Source organism: Pogona vitticeps, chromosome 6, assembly GCF_051106095.1.
Source record: "Pogona vitticeps strain Pit_001003342236 chromosome 6, PviZW2.1, whole genome shotgun sequence".
NCBI lineage: Eukaryota > Metazoa > Chordata > Lepidosauria > Squamata > Agamidae > Pogona > Pogona vitticeps.
The window spans coordinates 98,032,336-98,052,692 of NC_135788.1; the positions used below are offsets into that span (position 1 = coordinate 98,032,336).

The 20,357-nt window shown below is 41.7% G+C and overlaps 1 long non-coding RNA gene across 1 annotated transcript in view; it reads right to left on the bottom strand.

The window, feature by feature from the left end:
* LOC140708077 (uncharacterized) overlaps positions 1–20,357 on the bottom strand; it is a 50,355-nt gene that overhangs the window by 21,994 nt on the left and 8,004 nt on the right. The window contains exon 1 of the long non-coding RNA XR_013537579.1: positions 1–20,357. This exon is cut by the window's right edge and continues 8,004 nt beyond it. This is a non-coding gene — a long non-coding RNA (uncharacterized LOC140708077).

The following is a 20,357-nucleotide window of genomic DNA, read 5'->3' on the forward strand; positions in this document are numbered from 1 at the left end:
CAAGTTCATTTGTGCTTTTTAATGGACCGCCTTTTCTTCTGCAGCTGTCTGAGGGCTTCGAAAGGAGGGGGCGCTTTTAATAATTAGTTTTCAGAGCACTGCTGCCATTTGAGGGGAATTGCAGGTGGAACAAACACAAGCTATTGTTTACTTGGCAAATGAAGGAGATAGCCAAATAGCTTCTTACTCTAGACTGTCACCTGGGATTGAAAGAGAGAGAGAGAGAGAGAGAGAGACCAAATAGGACTAGGAAGTATGATGTCAAGGGACGATGCGGAGTGGCATTTAGACTCCCAGAGAGTGGCTTTTGAAAGAGTGTATGCCAGGAAAAGCCTTTCAAAGAACCACTAACTCCAGGTCTGTATGACAGTCATCTCTGGGCCCACTGATAGAAGACCCGTGCTGAGACTTTTCAGTTGCTAAGAATCCCCTTGGAGGCTTTGTTTATTTAATACTGCTCAGTCCTGGAACTCTGTCATAGTTCAGCACTGAGGTTTGTGAAATTGCAGTCTCAGGTAACCCTCTAAAATACAGACACTATTCAACCTTCTAGTTCATTTGCTGAGTTAACAGTTCTGTCATTTCAATGCGAGATACAAATGCATGCAGAGCACTTTCCCCTCATGAGTTAATATAAGAGTGGACCATGGCTCCTAGACAGACTTGTACCCTGACATATCATCACTCATCTTGGAAATTACACTCCATTTGCAGCTTGTTAAGCTCCCTGACCACAGACCTCCTTAAGTTTATTACTAGGCCTCATCCCATAAATGTAACAAATGCTTGATCTATAGAGCAGACCAAGGATTGGAAAATCCGATAGTTTCATTTTTCTCTCAGATAGATTTTAAATAATAACACACTCAAGTTCTTTCCATCCTAAATATGTCAATTTTTGTAATTTGTTCAAATATAAGCTTAGGTTCTCCCTCATACACCTCAAATACATTAGGTATAGCTATTCCCAGCAAGTACGGGATCATGTTACATCTGCTTGCTATATGTGTGTTAAATATAAGGAGCCTCTAAAAAAGTGAAAATAAAATAAAAATGAAAAGAGGTGGCAACCCTAATGCAGCACTGATATTGCTGAAATCACAGGACTGAAAGTCAGCTAAGGACTCAAAGGCTTCCGGTTGGTTGGATGAACTTCTCAGATGTGGTTTGTCTCACATCAATATTTTTTTCTTCCCAAATCTCAGTGTCTTTGCATTGTGAATGAAAATAAAACTGTGAATTTTAATTTTTTAAAATGCAAAAAGGATTGAAACAAATTTCTTAATTTAGGTTAATTTTTTCATGGCATGAAGACAAATTTATCAGAACCGCACCTATTTTAGGCTGTTGTTAAAGGACAAAAAGGGGCATGTCTTTTTTTATTGCTTTTTGTTGGCATGCAAAAATATGTATTAAAATAAACAGGTTCGCTGTGGAGCAGCACTGAGAGGCTGGGTGGTATCTATGATCTGTAGCAAATTACTGGCATCTCACATAGCCTTTACTGTCTTCACACTTATTTTTAGCATTCATTTTTTATATTTTCATCCTTCAGCAGTTAGAATAGTAAAGAAAATTCTCTGACATCACAGCACTGAAACCAATGGGTAGGAGCTCTTGCAGATGGAGAAAATAACAAATTTTAAGATACAAGTGTCTGTGTCAAGCCTGTGTCAATTTCAAAATCAGAATGGAGCACAAACATTTCAAATTATTATTAAATGATGAGATGAATAATTATTTCTTGAGATTATACTACTATTTACTGTTATATCAGCCACCCAATGAATATCAAGTATTACAAGTCTGGTCCTCACAGACCCACATTACTGGATTTAAATGGAAATCTATCAAAACAAAGAAAAGGATATAAGCTAATAATAATAGTATACCTCCACCCATTACAGTGATAGGAGAGGGATAAAGAAATTATTTATACAGCACTATAAATATTCATGGCTCTTTAGTGGGAAAAGTAAGCCCTATTCTACCCTCAGGAGAGGTACTTGCCCCTGAGAGCTTACCATTCACATTACGATGTACTTTTATTATTATTACCATGATGATTAACATTTTTATCCCAACTGTATGAGTTGCAGAGTCTCCTCTTTTGTGTTCACAATGCTTCTGTGAAGTAGATTAGGGTTGAGTGTGTGTGACTGGCCTAAGACACATCAACAAAATCATCCAGTGAGCTTCAGGCTGAGAAGGAATCGGGCCCATTTCTCTCTGGCCTAATATTCCACTTCTGCACTGTATTGGTTCCCTTCAGAATATTTTGTTCCTCTTTCCAAATGGGACATAGAAATTATTTATCTTTGAAAATTATACAGCTTCCTCTATAGAAATGTGAGGTTTATTCTCCAGAGTCCTTCTCTGTTCAAAGTGAAGCTGACAGATTCCCTTCTCTCAATAAATCAGAAACTCTTCTTCATATTTATTGCTTGATTGGCAGGACTGAAGATATCCGGGATGGGTAGCCAGTTGCCATGGAAATAAGCAAAGAGGGTCAGAGAGAGGTCTGGGATGCTTCAGTCTTCCTGTAATATCCTTAATTGCTCATTTATTTAGTGCAATTAGTCCCAGGTGCTTGTTCTCAAGCGGATGACCCCAGGCAAAGCACCATTTGCAACCTTGCTGCAGCTATTCCAAGATGTTCCATTGATTTTCCTCTCCCACCTTAAGATGCCTGCTGAGTGAGTGGTAATATAGGCATCAAATTGTATAGCAGTGTGTGTGTTCTGCTAAGTATAGAATTCTGCCTGTTGAGTCTATTACAAACCATCAGATGCAATGTTAATGATTTCTTTTTAAAAAATCTGATAGCATGGGAAAGTTACTTTTTAAGACCACATGTCTCATAATCCCCCAGTCAGCATGGCCAGTGGTTCAGAGTACACTGTTCTTTCTGAACTTAGCTGCAATCTTCGGAGTAGTGGGAGAGAAACAGATATTATTTCTATTACAGTATGTCTTCTTGTTATGTGCTGTCAAGTCAAAAATAAGGCTTTTAAGGTAAGTGAGATATTTAAGGAGTGATTTTACCAGTTCCACTCCTCCAGTGAGCTTCCATGGCTAAGCAGGGATTCAAACCTAGGCCTCCTGAGTCCTAGTCCATCACTCTATCAATTGCACAACACTGGGTGTCCTATTATATCTAGTGACAGCATATTTTTGTGAACCAACCCTGTTATTGTTGTTATATGCTGTCAGGCTGCTTCCAGCTTATGGCAACCCTAACAGGGGTTTTGAAACATCTGAGCTTTTCAATAAGTAGTTTACTATTGCCACAACATCACACCCAAGTAAGTTTCTGTGGATTTGAACTTAGTTCTCTTGAATCTTATCTAACACTCTATTTGCCTTTAACACACTGACTGCCATATTGCCCCTAATATTCTTTGTATTAGGACCTACAGTGCCTAACCTGTAAATAAACAGTTTTGTAACGGCTCCAGAAATCTCCATCACTCTGTTGTCCAAAGGAAACCATTCCTCCTAAATTCTGTTCTGTTCATACAAGCTGGAGAAGAATGTAGCATTTGTTATGATTTGTTGTTCTCTGGGGGCCAACAGGCAGACAGGCCACGAAAAAGATCAGTGAATACTTTTTGTGGGAGGAGAGAACACAAAGGTAAACAAAAAAAGCTGCTTTCACTTGAGTAGTATTATAACTACCATAATCTGGGTCATTTCTTTCATGTTCCTATTTTACATCGAGGGCATAGAGGAATCCATGTTTCTCCCTTCCCACATTGGCTCATTTTGGCAGAAGTCTCTTCCCACCCACGCAGTGGCCTTCAGTGAAAGAATGGAGAAAAAAGGACTCAAAGATTAGACCCCATTTTGACCTTTCCTCCCCTAATGATTCAAGAAGCCACAAGATAAAGGGCAAAAGGCACTGACATGGAGAATGCAGAGTGACTCACACATTCTCACCCCAACAAGGTGGTTGCCTTAGAATGGTCTTGGGCAGTCCTTGGAAAGAAGCCCAAAGGAGGCACAATCTCAGAAGTGGTTCATGAGTACTCAGAAGTGGGGTTGACCTTTCAGACTTCTCCCTTGACTATGGTAATAGTGACCATACGTAAATACCAGCTACTGTACTGGGAACAGCAACCAGAATGGACTGTTGCTGCCATTTCTTATTTGTGGCCTTCTCAAAGGTATCTGATTGGCCATTGTGTAAAGCAGGAAGCTGGGATACAATGGCCTCTGGTCAGTTGTTTTGTTCTCTAAAACAGGGGTCCCCAACCTTTTTCACCCATGATGTGGGCATGATGGTTTGGATAGCATAAATACCCACCCACCCCGAACTTTATCTTTTATCACAGCATCAAAATATGCTTGATTACTTCTACACAGACAAAAAAAGCTCCAAAAATCTACAGCAGATTACTGTGTTTTGCTGGTACGTGTGTATGTTGTTGTCCATTATGAAGAACTTTGGAAAATTGTCCCTTTCCCCCAATGAAATGCAACACTTTAAACAGCCCATATGAGACATAAAAGGAGAGCTGAGGATTAGTAGAGGGCTAGATCAAAGGAAGGGATGCTGTGTCCTGTGGCGTGGATCGACCAAATTGGACTGAGGGGCCGGTGTGGACACTGATCCCCATGTGATCACCTCATCTGAATAGAAATGTAAAATAAGCTGCAAATCAAGCCATAGCAAAACTGAATGGCTCCAATTCAGCTTGCTAGTGTAGTTACAGCTTAAAATAACCAACAGTTTGATACCTTTCATAACATCCCAAACCGGATATGGGAGGCAGCCACTTTCTCTGCATAATGGTAGTAATGTGCAAGTAATGTGTTTGTGTGTTGCAGAAAATGATGCTTGTTACATAAACTTCAGTTCTCAAATGTTATTGGACTTTCCACCTAACTCTCTTGTTTCTGGTATCTCTGGTACCTTTTATTTCCAAACTACGTCTACCATAGCTCCTTGAGCAATGATTCCAGAGGTTGTCAAGTGTGTGGCAGGGGTTCCGAAATGCGTGTTTGTCTAACTTTATACTAGCATTCCAAGTGCAGCCTGGAATAGTAAAATATCCAGAGGTAAAATATCCAAGGCTGTCCAATCCAAGGTGGTGTGTGAAATAAATATTTGTGTAGATTCTTCAATAAAAAGCCATCCAGGCATGAGGCAGAGTAAAGTAATCAGTTGATGTAACATTGGGATTTCAGTACTGCCTGCTGCTGAAGCCTAGCTTTGCCTCCATACTGCAATAGCTCCAAGAGAAAGACAAAGAGGTGAATTCTATATCAAATCAAGTCTTAACTCTCTCTAGTAGCAAAAATCACCACACTGAGGCAGCTGTGTTTTGGCTATATCATGGGAAGACAATCCTTACTGAAAAAAGACAGTAATGCTGGGAAAAGTGAATTCAGCAGGAAAAGAGGAAGACTAAATGTGAGATGTATCGACTCAAAAAGGGAAGCCTCAATGTTCCTTTATTGAGTTAATAGCAGGACATTTGGGAGGCCGGTACTTCATAGGCTTGTTATAAGGTCGGACACAACTTGATGACTCATAACTACAACAACAGTAACAATCGGCTCCAATGGATCAAGGCATTTTGTAAGTGTGTGGTGGGGAATAATTTTTTTGGTGTCTTATCCTATACAAGTGGTGCCTCGCATTACAACGTTAATTCATTCCAGCAAAATTGCTGTGGAACGAAAACGTCGTAAAGCTAAATTAAAAAGCCCATAGAAACGCATTAAAACCCATTTAATGCATTCCGATGGGCTGGAAACTCACCATCCAGTGAAGATCCTCCATAGGACGGCCATTTTCGCTGCCTGTGCAACGAGGAATCCGTCCCAGAAAACAGCGGGGGGCCATTTTGTTTACCCGGCACCATTTTGAAACTGCCGATCAACTGTCCGAAAATAATCGTTTTGCGAAGAATCGGTTCCCAAAGCAGGGAACCGATCATCGCAAAGCGAAATTCCCCCATAGGAAACGTCATAAAGCGATTGCAAAAGCGATTGCAAAAAGTTTGTCGTAATGTGGTTTCGTCGTTAAATGGAGCGATTGTAAAGCGAGGCACCACTGTAATGTCTTGGCCCCAAGGACTTCCATGGAGCAAACATTATCCAGATATCCAACTGAGAAGGGGCTGTGCCATGGAAGCAAAGCAGCAAAGGTGCCATATGCTTCCCCACCCACCCCCTTTCTGTGCAAAGTTTGACCAGTTGGGTCAGAGATGGCAGAAAATTACAAAAGAGATCAGAGGCCATGATTGCCTATAATAGTAATGAACCATTTTGACTTTGTCCCTTATCTGTATCCCACCTGGTCATGAGGCCATGTATAAATATTATACTGTAGTCATGTAGTTTCACTCTCATGTCTGAGGAAATGGACTTGATCTGTGGTAGGTCATATTAAAATATAGAAGCTAGTGTTTAAGATGCCATAAAGTTTTTGTCTTTTGGTTTTGTTTGTTTGTTTTTTGTTTTGTTTTGTTTTGGTCAAAGACCATGGAGTTACTCATCTACAATGAGCCCATGTACAGTACAACAAATTTAGCAAGCTCGTAAGTCACATGGTCACTGTGTTCTTTCCTCAAGTGAGATGCACTGTAATTTTATTTAAAATATAAGAATCACTTCTAATTTCACTTCTATGCACTTAGATATTACATTTTATGCAAGTTTAGTGTCTCCTTTTGTTCTCCTTTTTGATAAAGGGCAGCTTCCTTTTTGATGTTTAAGTGTCCAGCCTAAATGTGGATGAAACATCCTACTCATCCTATTGGCATTTGAAATACTTTCCCTAGGATTCCACATGTGCCTGCTCTTGGCTCTTGCCCTCTTTCACTCTGGTTTGGCAAGATAAAAGGTGCTTTTTAGGGCATGTAGTCTGTTACCTTTCTCAGAAATGATGCATCCTCCAGGGGCTGTTATGATCTAAAAAGAGGCTAGGGACACCTGGCATTGATCAACCAAGCCCAGAGGCTATACATTGGATTAAGCCTTCCTTTTTTTAAGCTGCTAAAACGATCCCAGACCTTTTGTTTTCGGTAACTGGAGAGATTCTCTTAGCAGCTCCTTCACAGGTCTCTAAGGCCTACTTTGGGCCATACTAACAGCTTGTGTGTTGTTTGCTCTAAGTAAGATGGTGCAAATCTAATGTTAGACAAATATATACTGGGGCTCCTGATTCCATCCCTCCAGTCCAACCCGCCCTGCTATATACTTCAGACTCTTGGAAGGGGGAAAAATCATTTTAAAAAATCCAAAACATTCCAGGTAGGAAGAAACCAGAAAGATGGATGGATAGTATGCCAGAAAGTTATGTAAATAAATGGAAGTAAGTTTCTGAAAAGATCGCATGACAAGTTGAGTGCTGAGAATTTTGCAAGATGAAGGATGGAGGCCTTTAAGCATCTCATTTTAGGACCAAGAAGTTTCAAATGCTCGTCGTCGTTTAGTCGTTTAGTCGTGTCCGACTCTTCGTGACCCCATGGACCAGAGCACGCCAGGCCCTCCTATCTTCCACTGCCTCCCGGAGTTGTGTCAAATTCATGTTGGTTGCTTCGCAGACACTGTCCAGCCATCTCATCCTCGGTCATCCCCTTCTCCTCTTGCCGTCACACTTTCCTAACATCAAGGTTTTTTCCAAGGAGTCTTCTCTTCTCATGAGATGACCAAAATATTGGAGCCTCAGCTTCAGGATCTGTCCTTCCAGTGAGCACTCAGGCTTGATTTCCTTTAGAATTGATAGGTTTGTTCTCCTTGCCGTCCAGGGTATTCTCAAGAGCCTCCTCCAGGCATCAATTCTTCGACGGTCTGCTTTCTTTATGGTCCAGCTCTCACTTCCATACATCACGACAGGAAAAACCATAGCTTTGACTATTCAGACTTTTGTTGGTAAGGTGATGTCTCTGCTTTTTAAGATGCTGTCAAGATTTGTCATTGCTTTCCTCCCAAGAAGCAGGCATCTTTTAATTTCGGGGCTGCTGTCCCCATCTGCAGAGATCTTGGAGCCCAGGAAAATAAAATCTGTCACTGCCTCCATATCTTCCCCTTCTGTTTCCCAGGAGGTGAAGGGACCAGTGGCCATGATCTTAGTTTTTTTGATGTTGAGTTTCAGACCATTTTTTTCACTCTCCTCTTTCACTCTCATTACAAGGTTCTTTAATTCCTCCTCACTTTCTGCCATCAAAGTGGTATCATCTGCATATCGGAGGTTGTTGATATTTCTTCCAGCAATCTTAATTCCGGCTTGGGATTCCTCCAGTCCAGCCTTCCGCATGATGTATTCTGCATATAGGTTAAATAAACTGGGGGACAATATACAGCCTTGTCGTACTCCTTTCCCAATTTTGAACCAGTCCATATCCAGTTCTAACTGTTGCTTCCTGTCTCACTATCAATATGAAGAGACAGTTTTCACAGGGCTAGTGCAAAGCAATTCTTACGATCTATGCTTACAGGTTTCTTGACTGTGCAGTGCATGGCCTTAGTGCATCTTATTGCCTTATTATAAAATGTACTATTTAGTAAAATGCAAATGGCATATATACAATTATTTTTAATATAGCAAATTGAAATTTTGAACAGGGAAATTGTTCTCTTTACTCCTTATAAAGGTGGATTCAGTTAGTGAGTGACTGCCAGCAGGACTGGAGCTAGAAATGGGCCATAGGGAAACAAAAAAGGAAGGGTCAACATGGTTAAGATTTTTGTAGCAGTACAAAAGGTCTTTAAAAGAAAAAAAAAACCACTGGAGGTAACTGGAAGTTAAGTCATGGCAACTGAACTTCTTTCTTGTTAGATTGAAACTAGAGATGGGGGTATTCATATTTGTATATGAATATCCCCCCACAAGTGCAGATAATGAGGATCTAGCCCCCTGGGGCCAGATGGACCACTCACGATTCCGCTGCTACCACCACCTCCACAGAGCCTTCCTACCTCTCCATGGCTTGCGCTAGATTAGCCACTTCTGGCAGAAGATGGGATGACGAGCCTCTCTTCCAGGTTGCAGAGTGGCTAATCCATCATGAGCAACGGAGAGATAGGAAAGCACTGTGGAGCTCGCAGCAGTGGTGGAATCTGGAGTGGACGGATGACTGAAAATCTTAACAAATAACAGGAGGTACCTCTTCCTCCAAAACAATCCAATAAAGACTGAGGATGCTTAGTGCCATTGCATGTTGACGAAGGGTAAAACAAATACAGTATTCACAATGTTTCTCATTCTCTGAGACACTGGGAAACTGCATCTAAAAATTGTCACCATGATGAATTATTTCACTCCTGCATAAGAGGGGGTAAAATAAGGCTGTTTTGGTCAACAGCAAGATTAGAGTATAAAAAACCTTGTATTTCATATAAAATACAAGGATATATTTTGGCACAGAATACAATGATTTTCATCAAATGAAAATTTGGCACACACAGACATACAACATTCCGTTGTTGTTGTTGTTTGCAAAAGAGTCCCAAAATGTTTTTTAAAAGTCTAATCTCAGTTAGCAGGGTGAAAAGTCATATATATTTTTGTTTTGACCTGCGAGAATGAAATAAGCAAAGATTTAAATCTCTAATGCTGACTTTTAGCTGGAAAAGAGAAATTTGAAACAGATCACATGATTTACCATGAAAGTCTTTCAAAGACTTCCTACTTCCCCAGGTGCTGTTTAATCATTCAGTAAGTTCGGTAACTGACTGTAGTTCCAGACTTTGGGAGTTTGATTTCTCACTCCACCTCTGAGGAGAAGAGCCAGTCTGTGTAGCCTTGGGCAAACTGCAGAAACCCAGAGCACCCACCCCCAAAAGAAGGAGATGGTCAACCTCTTTCGAGTATTGTGTATCTTAAAAGCACTGAAAGAGTTGCCATAAATTGGAATTGACTTGACAGCAAGTGATTATTAATAAACTGACATACTGGAGGAGGCAGTGGTTGCTTGGTGAGACTCTGAAGAAGACCACTTATGTGAGGAAATAAGATACACTACCATTGTGCATTGTGTGGTAGGTTGCACTTCTTTTCCCTAATGTTTTAAAAACCCATTCAGCACAGGCATGGTGATTGACAACAACCACAATCCTTTGAAAATATTGGATTGAATTTAAATCCAATGAAACATGAATGAAAACGGTGTTCTTCCTTGCACATTAAACTTGGACAGGGGTTCCTTCTTGCAGCACAACTTTAAGTAGGTTCTTTAGCACTTTTAATGTTTCATCTATAAGAGTTTGTACAAGTGGAAGGATATCTTTGGATTTAGCTTTCACTTTTCTTGTGCAGTGTTCTAGTGCAGAGATGGGAAATATCTAGGTTTTCAGAGGTTGTTTGATTACATCTTTGGATAAACTGCAGTACTGCAATCAAGCTTCTGCTCATGACCTGAGTTTAATCCTAATGGGTTCGGGAAATTGGCTCAAGACAGACTCAGCACTCCAGCCTTCTGAGGTTGGTACACTGAGTACCTAGCTTGTTGGGGGGTAGCAAGTTGTTGTTTGCATAATTATGCTGCGAACTGCCCAGAAAGTGCTCTAGTACTATGGGGTAGTATTTATTTTATTATTTATTTATTTATTGGACTTATATACCGCCCCATAGCGCTACAAGCACTCTCTGGGCGGTTTACAATTTTTAATTATACAGGCTACACATTGCCCCCCCCAGCAAGCTGGGTACTCATTTTACCGACCTCGGAAGGATGGAAGGCTGAGTCAACCTTGAGCCGGCTACCTGGGATTTGAACCCCAGGTCGTGAGCACAGTTTTATATAAGTATATAAGTTGAAACAACAAATATTGATTATGTTGGTTAGGGCTGATAAAAGTGGAAATGGAGGTTTGCACATAATTCTTGCTGCTTCTATAGCAGGAACTATAAAACTGCCCTGTGTAAGCAGAAGATGTCCACTCCGTGACATTCCATTCAGTGTTATGATTACAGAAATTTATTGCTCAAGTTTGGGGGGGGGGGAACCAGAGAACAAAGGGTCTATAGAATGAAGGTTCTAGAAGACAAATCCTAAGGAGAAGTTAAGAAAAACGGTGTACTTGCTTTTTTTTTCTTGACTAGAGATCAGAAGATATGCTGGGAGGCCTGTTTTAAAGCAGGGATAGCCAAAATGCACAGTTTCAGGAGTTGCTGAACTGCAACTCCTGGAATTCCTCACCATTTGCTATGCTGGGTGGGGCTCATGAAAACTGTAGTGCAACAACATGTAGAGAGCTACACTTTGCTCACTCTTCTTTTAAAGTGCTGTGATACTGGAAAAGATCTCCTGAGAAGGGACAATTAGGTCACTGAGATTGGGAAAAGAGGCAGTGGCCAGAATCCTGTTGAGAAAAACATGAGTGTGACTATACAGTAGTTGTACTAGCTGTTTGCATTCTATGATGGAGTGTTTGCCTCACGACAGATTATGGATTCGTTATGAAACTGGTTGCACAATAGATGCCATGCTGAAGAGTGAGCTTTCATAACTGCTGTTGCACAAGTGTTTTTTCTCAACAGGATTCTGGTCAGTGATTTTTTTTAAGGCTCCTGAGGGTGAAAGTGACACAGAAACTGATGTGGAAAATGTTTATTGTAGGTTTTTTGGGCTGTTTGTCCCTGTTCTGGAGATTTTTCTTCCTAACATTTCGCCAGTTTCTGTAGCCAGTATCTTCAGAGGTTAGGAGTCGGAACTCTTGTCTGTGTTCTGGTATAGTGTGTGGGATTATTGAAAACCTCCAGAACATGGCCAGACAGCCCAAAAAACCTACAACCATCAGATCCTGGCTGTGAAAGCCTTTTAGAATACATTGACATGGAAAAGCTTCCCCTATTGCACAGGGAATTGCACAGAAGAACCTAACCAGAGCAAGCTACTAATTGTGGGATCAGACCTGCCTGTCAGTGGCCTCCCACTCAGCAGAATCACCTCACAGAGCCATCCACCCAATTTGGGCTCATGGTAGGTCTACTTCTGCAAGTTTGCACTGTGACAGGTGAATTGAAACTATTACTATATATGTTTGCTGGACCCAGTTTCAGGTTATGGATGGATGTGAAGTTCATTTTCAGTTTGCTTTTTTAAGGGTTAGCCATAGTTCTTTGATATTCAAGTGAAAATTTGAGATAATTTTTTTTTTTTAAGAAATGTGGCAAAACCAAAGCTAACAGAATCTGGAACATTGACCTCTTAGCTCTTCAAAGGCTGGATTTGAATTCTATATATTCAGCAATGTTAGGGTGAAATTAGTGTTGTCACTCCCTCCTAATTTTCCTTGATAGGCTTTAATAGTTATGTGGCAGACAGTTATAGAATATGGTCATCCATGGCAGGAATACCTGTGTCTTTGGAATTTGGCGTTACAGATGGTTGAGAATTATGTTTCTGTCTGTGTTTTGAACAACACTCCCAAATGTGCACATGTCTACAGATCCATTATGAAAAGAATTTAAGATTCAAGGTTCATGAGAAACCAAAGCTTACCAGTTATCCATCCTTACCTCTGACCCACATAGAGCTTCTTCACTCTCTCCACCTTTCCACCATGGCCATTTTGAACTCTCACAGGTACTTTTTTTGTGATTTGCTCCTTCTTTTACTGAATCCCAGGGAAAGCTCTGTGAAATTGACCCAAAGGGCAACTGGTTTGGACCTTAGAGGCAGAGCACTTACTGGCAAATGCACTGGGCTTGAGTAGATTTTATAGCCCTTACTGTTCACCCTAAAAGCTTCTAACAGCAAACAGGGATTGCCTGCCAAATGAATTGGCACCACTCCCCAAGTATCCCCCTTCCCATTCCTCAAATCTCTTCCTCCTTTTCTTCTCATCAATCTATATTTCCCTCCCTGACACAACTAGAAAGCCATAAATTTTGGCAGGTTAAGCCTTTTTGCATGCATCTCTTCCCCCATAAAACAGCATGTCAGCAAGCTTTAATTGGTTACCCAGGAAAGCATATGAAAGCACCCTGGGGCTCTACTTAATGATTAAGTTCAAGATCATGGGAATCAGGGTCACTCGGGGAATATAACTAGGGATGAGAAGAAATAGGCTTCCTGTTCCACAGTGTTGGGGAACATGTGGCTCTCCCAATGATTTGGGAGTTAGAGTTGATAGGAGTCATACTCCAACAGCCCGGGCTGACTACACTGAAGCTGAGGGGCCCCACAGGGACTCGGGGCCCATCCTTTTATTTATTTATTTGGCTGAGGTGCCCTACAGTTCCAGTGGTTAAAGGCACTTTGCGCCATAGCAATACATGTACATTGTGTAAGAGTTCTAATATTAAAAAACTTGTGAATAGGATTCTTCAGGAGAGCCTCAAAATGGATATAGGGCTATGTACTGCAGTCTAGTACCTACTGCACTAGGGTCAGGTTGTCAGCCATAGTGGGGTGAAAGACTGAAATGCCGGAGGGGTCCTCCCAATGCCTGAAAGTCTAGGGGTTAATATGGCCCTGCCAACAGCATATTTTCCCCACGCTGTGACCAAGGAAGGCCAGGAAAGTTACTCTGTCTCATACTGCACAGATGAGAAACCTGCCGCACTCTAGTTCCTGTTGGACTGCAACTCCCATCATCCCTAACTATTGGGCAGCAGTTGCATCTAATTACCATCCTGAAAAGTAACGGTCTGTTCAATATATATAAAATAATAAGAAATAATCATGTACTGTCAAGTCAATTCTGACCTATGGCAATCCTTTTCAGGGTAGGCCAGACAGAGTGTATTCAGAAGTGCTTTTCCATTCCCTTCTTCTGGGTGCATTCTGGGACTGTGTCGCTTGCCCAGGGCCACTCAGGTTGGCTCTAGTCACAGGAGGCACAGCGAGTAATTGAAGTCTCAACTTCTGGGTCGGCAGCCAGAGACCTAACTCACTGCTAATAACCTGGACTGAATTTCAGAAGTTTTAAAAGTTGTTGCTGTTGTTTTAATGTGTTCAGGAAAACCTGACCGAGAGCCAGTTCATTAAGGACTAGCTATGCTAACTAGCTGTTGGGGGAAAAAAACTAGAAAACCAGGAAGGAAAGAGATGGAATGGATTGTCTGGACTAGGCATACTCCACAGTGTAACATTTTGTTGCAGGTCTCACCCATAAATCAGTCTGAATCCATTTCCAGATCTGTTCCTGCCACAGAGCTGATAAATATTTGACTCCTACCAGTTTGCTGACCACTGTTGCTTCTGACTGGCCTCATGAGCCTCATTGTGCCATGGCTGGCATCTCTCCAGGAAACAGCAATTGGGAAAAGAAAAAAGAGAGACTGAGTAAGCATGTAAAAAGCACATTTAAAATAGCCTCTGCAGAGAAGCAAACATGCCCCGTCTGTTTAACAGTGACACATTAAAGCCTAACAGTTTTCCTTTTGTTCTTTTTTATTTTCCCTTGTGAGAATTCACCCTCCAAAACTTAACATCTTGGGAGTTTGAGTAGGAAACTTATGTTTTACGTATTTTTAAGTATCACCAACGATGTTTTTCCAAGTAATCTTTGAGAGTAATACTGTTATTGTTACAGTAGTCCTTCAGAGTGCTCTCTTTTTAAAGGTGAAAATACAAAATAAAATATATAAGACAATTATTATAAATGAATGTTTACCGGGGTGCAAAAATGTTTGCCCCTGCTCCCTAATCTAGACCTTTGGGTTTTCCCCATGTTATAATTGTTTGATGGTTTCCCAGCTTCTGCAGCTGAATTATTGCCCTTTTGTTTTGAGTATCTCCTACACCTGGAAAGTAGCTCTGGAGAATTTCCCTGAAACTGAGGGTGTGATCAGACAGGGACATAGCTTGCATTTTGGACCGCTTATGACATGGTCCGGTGCAAGCAGTTTTTCAGCAATTGCACAACATACATGCAATTGCAAACCAGCCTAACCTCAATCCATGCCCAAGATGGACCTTTTAGACCCAGTAGCAGGGCTACTCTTTTTTTGGGGGGGGGAGGGTGTGGTTGGGCTGACCTGGAGCCATTCCTCTACAGCAGTGGTCCCCAACCTTGGGCCTCCAGATGTTCTTGGACTTCAGCTCCCAGAAATCATGGCCAGCAGAGGTGGTGGTGAAGGCTTCTGGGAATTGTGGTCCAAGAACATCTGGAGGCCCAAGGTTGGGGACCACTGCTCTACAGGGTCACTTTAAGGGAGATTGCTCCCTGCAAAGGGACCCTTCCCCATAGGAGCAGACGCAATCCTTTCTCATTGTCTGACTCCACCCTCAGCTTGATTGAAAGAGATTCCCCAATCTCTACCCTAGATATATTTCCTCCCATGGTAAAACACTGAAATGTATGCCATCTGTGTTAGCGCCAGCAGGTGTGAATAGCAAGATTCATTTGTTAGTTGTCTGGTTAAAAATTGGTTCTCCTTCTCCCTTTGCCAAATGACAGCTTGGTGGTATTCAGAGTGTCTAATCAAAGGTATAGCTGTATAATCTGTTTGATTATCTGTCCAGATTCTATTATAGGCTTCTGCACACCCTAGTTATATGTGGGTGGTCAGCTAAAAATCCAACTTCACAATTATTTCTTAATACTATTTTTCTGCCTCCTTCCCCAAACACATCAGAATGTTCCTTTTTTGAAGCTTTTCCTTTAGAAACATGAGTGTTTTATTGTTTTCCCCCCTTAACATTGTGGTCAATGTGTTATTTATAGCTGCAAATAAATAAAGCATTCCTTTCTCTTTCCCACAGGCGTTGCTTCTATTTCCAGTCGCTTCTATGTTATTTTGTTTTATTTTATTTTTTTTATATTGACCAACTGGCAGAAAACAATGATTTGGTCAGAATACAATAGCTTGCAGCTCTCCCTCATCAGTCTAGCTGTTCCTTTGGTGCTGCAATTAGTTATTTCAGCACCTCAGGCCAGTTCCCGATTCTACAACCTGTCCAACAAAATGTAACAAAGCAAACTGAAAAATCTAAAATCTCAGTCCTCATGTAGACTACCTCTTTTCCACATAAGTGCTCTATTAGATATAGTAAGATCTGAATAATTAGGCATAGGAAATCAATAGACAGATATCCTTGGTGTGTTTTCTTGCCATTTCTAGATTTGCATGTACTGTAGACTAGTACTTCTAAGGTTTTCCCTTTCTCCTTCTGTCTCCTAGTTTCTTCTTAGGTCTCCTGTTAGATAAGGAGAGGCAGACAATGGATGCCAGCAAAACCAACAAACCCTGCACTATTAGAGGTTTCTGTAAGTTTATAACATTTCTTCCTGAATTACCCATGATTGGATTTCCTAGATGATAAGCAGTCCTTTGCCCTTTTTGCCTCACTACAAGAGTGATTGGTCTTTTTCTCAGTAGAAAAAACTCAGAACCAAATGTTTGAAACACCATGATAAATAATTCAAACCATACCAAAGTGTGCAGAACATGTGTTAGCTGTTGCTGCCATCCCAGAACTTGGAAAAATCACTTTTTTGTTTGAATGATACATCACTGCTCTACTTACAGTACCACAATGACCGCTTCAGGCACCGACTGCCCTCTGTGGTTCGGTTGTACTTTCTGTTTCTCATGGCTGCAAATGGTGCAAAGGTACTGAGAAACCTGCACAGATGAAGTTCACGGTATGCACACGGCCAGTAAGTTATCCACCGTGCAGTATATAACTAAGTGCTATTTACATCATTTTCAATTTTTTAATGATCTTTGATGACCATTTCAAAACATCTTGTCTAGATTGACCGAAAGGAAGCTGCACTTACTATCCTACTCAATATGCACAGCTGAGGTACATTATTTAATTTAAAGCAGCTGATAGGAGAAGAGGCATCTTCCCATCAGTCTCGTGCAGAATGGAATGACTCTTCTAAGATGGTGGTTACTGCACTGGTGATGTATTTGTGCACCTTCGATAAACAAGCAAATGAACAAGCAACGTGTTTGTTGTTTAGTCATTAAGTCATGTCCAACTCTTTGTGACCCCATGGACCAGAGCATGCCAGGCCCTCCTGTCTTCCACTGCCTTCCAGAATTGGGTCAAATTAATGGCTCATCTTCCAGCGTCATATCTTTTAGCCTTTTGTTTCTGTTCATGGAGTTTTCTTGGCAAAGATACTGGAGTGGCTTGCCATTTCCTGCTCCAGGTGGATTACATTTAGTCAGAACTCTCCACGATGACCTGTCTGTCTTGGGTGTCCCTGCACGGTGTAGCCCATAGCTTCTCTGAATTACTCAAGCCCCTTCGCCACAACAAGGCAGCAATCCATGAAGGGGAGGCAATATGTACCCAACATAATTAAATTGCAAACCACCCAGAGAGTGCTTTAAGTGCTATGGGGTGGTATATAAGCAGCACATTTTATTATCACAACACATTCCCTTCAGACCTATGAGCATAAGCAAGAGACATGCAAATTAAGCCTGTATTTACCTCCTCATGTTTAATCACAAAACAACATGCATCGAATGCAAGACCTCAAGTTCAGAGAAAGCATGTTCCATGACAAAGAGATGACCTCCACAATTTAAGACAACATTGCTTCTAAATTCAAGCTAAGCATCTCATCTAATTTGATGTTTGCTCTGCACTAAATGTGTTTATGACAGCAGTCTGTTTTTACTCTGCAATAAAAAAAAGACTGGTATTACTCTGCAGCTATGTATTTCCAGAAATATTAGTGTCTAGTCTAGGAAGGCTGTGTGGGTGGAGTTAAAAATATTGTTGGTTATTAGATTTTCTCAATTGCTAAATCAAACTGGTATCAAAAGATGGCCCTCAGGGCCTATTAATCTGCTGAATGTTGGCATTTGTAATCTCTGTCCTATTTGCTGCAAAGATTCAGTTGAGTCAAAAGTGCTGTTCTTTAGCTCCCTTGTTCTCTTTTGCCAACTTGTTTAAGCCGATTGCGTATGTACTGGGCCCAGGGGTATGTTTCCAATTCTTCTCCAGGAGCTGCAGAGTTCATGCCCTCAGCCATTTTGTGAAGACAAGACCAGCAACAAAAGGCAGGGGCATCTCCTCATCACTCTTAAAAGACCCCCTTCTTCTTCAGCAGCTGATTAGGGGAAATGTCAACATGGAGAGTCAGGAATAATGAGCAGCCGATGAAACAAAGATGAAAAAACAGTGCAACTAATGACTGGGCACCGAGGCAGACTTTGAAGTTTTATTGCAGCCAGACTTGAAGAGCTCCATTTTAGCAGATACATTAACCTTAGGATACATTCAACATAATCCCTCCAACATGATTTTTTGGGAGTGAGTGAAAACCAGATTTTATCCAGTAGGTCCTATTCAACTTTTGCTGTTGTTTAGTTGTTAAGTCGTGTCCGACTCTTCATGACCCCATGGACCAGAGCACGCCAGGCCCTCCTGTCTTCCACTGCCTCCTGGAGTTTGGTCAAATTCAACCATCTTGTCATCTGTTGTCCCCTTCTCTACCTGCCTTCACACTTTCCCAACATCAGGGAGTCTTCTCTTCTCATGAGATGGCCAAAGTATTGGAGCCTCAGCTTCAGGATCTGTCCTTCCAGTGAGCACTAAGGGTTGATTTCCTTTAGAATGGATAGGTTTGTTCTCTTTAGTCATCTAACCCCCACCTAAAAGTCAGAGTCTTTAAAAACAGGTAAATAAATAAGTAATGGTAGAATACAGGATAGGAATAAATTCATTTAGGTCAAAATTGTGCAGCACAGTTATGCTGGCAGAAGGGAAGTGGGATAACTTTGCACTGACAAGGTGCCACTAATTAATTAGTCCCTGCTCCAATTCCTGTTCACGAGTCAAGCCACCAAAGTAGCGTGCAATGAAGAATCTGAGGAGGGACATATTAGTCAGTGGCAATTTGCTGATCTGTCTTAATGCCGTTTCCATTCCACTGACACAACTATAGAACAGGATTTTGGCTATAGGAAAAAAGCCTACACACTTCTCAGAGAGAAGAATAACAGAGAATCCTAATTATCTGTTGCTCCCTCCTAAGTGTACCTCTGAGTTGACCTTTGCAGGCAAAGGGACAGGGTCCCCCAAAGGGCCTGAGCATCAGGCCAGATTGATAGGCACAGGCCAGGCCAGGGCAGGCACCCAACTCTGTTGTCCAAGAGAAAGGAAATGCCAGGGAGCTCAGGCGGGAGAGTTAGATGTCTGCTCCTGGTGCCCCAGGCCTCTTCCATTTGCAGCCGTTGCCACAGTTTGTTTAATGGTAAGTCTGGCCTTAGCCCAGGTTTAAAAAAAGAGGAAGCTCCCAGGTAGGGCTGGGCCCTCAAATCCTATAGAGCTCCGGCTCCGAGCATTGCAAATGTTCTCCTGACAGCCGCTGTCTGGTTTGGGCAGGGCAGGCCTAGCTAGGTCAGGCCAAGCTTTTCCACCCCGCCTCCCACTCCTGCCAAGACGAGGGTGACTTGCAGGTTGCCTGGGAATAAAAGCTTTCCTGCTACAGTTAATTGCCCATTAATCAAGCTTGCACTGCTTCCATCAGCCAGCAGTTCCACACTGGGATCCTGAAGGAAAGGAATGTCTCCCTCCGTGGCACAGCCGAAGAAAAGTATGGTCCCAACAATGAGCCTGTGGTGCTTGGAGCAAGGGTCAATACCTCTCCCTCTGGTTATTGATTGATTTTCTCACCCTTTCAGTTTCTCAGGGCAGATACAATTTAAAAGCTGGAAATCAGATTCTGAGGCTGCAGCACGAAGAAGTCTTCTGAAATGGCTGCTATATTTTCCTCTGACAGCGTCCTCTAACTATGCGAGCTTTGCACATGTTCATTTATAAGTCTAATCTGTCATGAATCTGCAAGGTTTTAAAAAAACAGATTTATGTAGACATGTGGTTTTGAATGTATTTTCTCACAGCATATACATTCAAAGTGCAATGCCATCGTCTCTGGAACTGTATATTAGAAACTGGAAAACACCTCTCAGGTTGGAAAGAGAGATCTGGTGAGAGGGATGTGGTCATGGATCCCTCTTCCCATGAGAAGACCTGCCCCACTCATCTCTCCAGTGATTCACTGTGCAAAGTAATAGGATTTCGGGTATTTCTGCAGAAAAAAGCCACTTGGCATCTTCCAGTAGTGGCAGAGAGCAATTTCCCCTTGGGTAGGGGTGCTGCTGCTGCTTGTGTCCTCAATGACTTCCAGTTTTGGAGGGGGGAAACCTTGGAACAGATGGGAAGAGCAAAAGGTGGGGAAACAGACTTTTAGGGTATTTTTTAAAAAAGAAAATTAAAAATTGAGAGGCTATGAGGTTCTCCTTGGTGGGAGCCTCAGGTATGCTGCTTGTCAACACAAGCACTCTGCAAGTCACATTTTGCTCACTTCTGAAGTAGGGCGCAGTGAAGATGGAAAAGGGACTCTCTGGACTCACAAGATTTGACTGTGCCCTTAAACAGACTGGAAATTTAGACCAGTCCTGGATCTAGTCTAAATTTAAT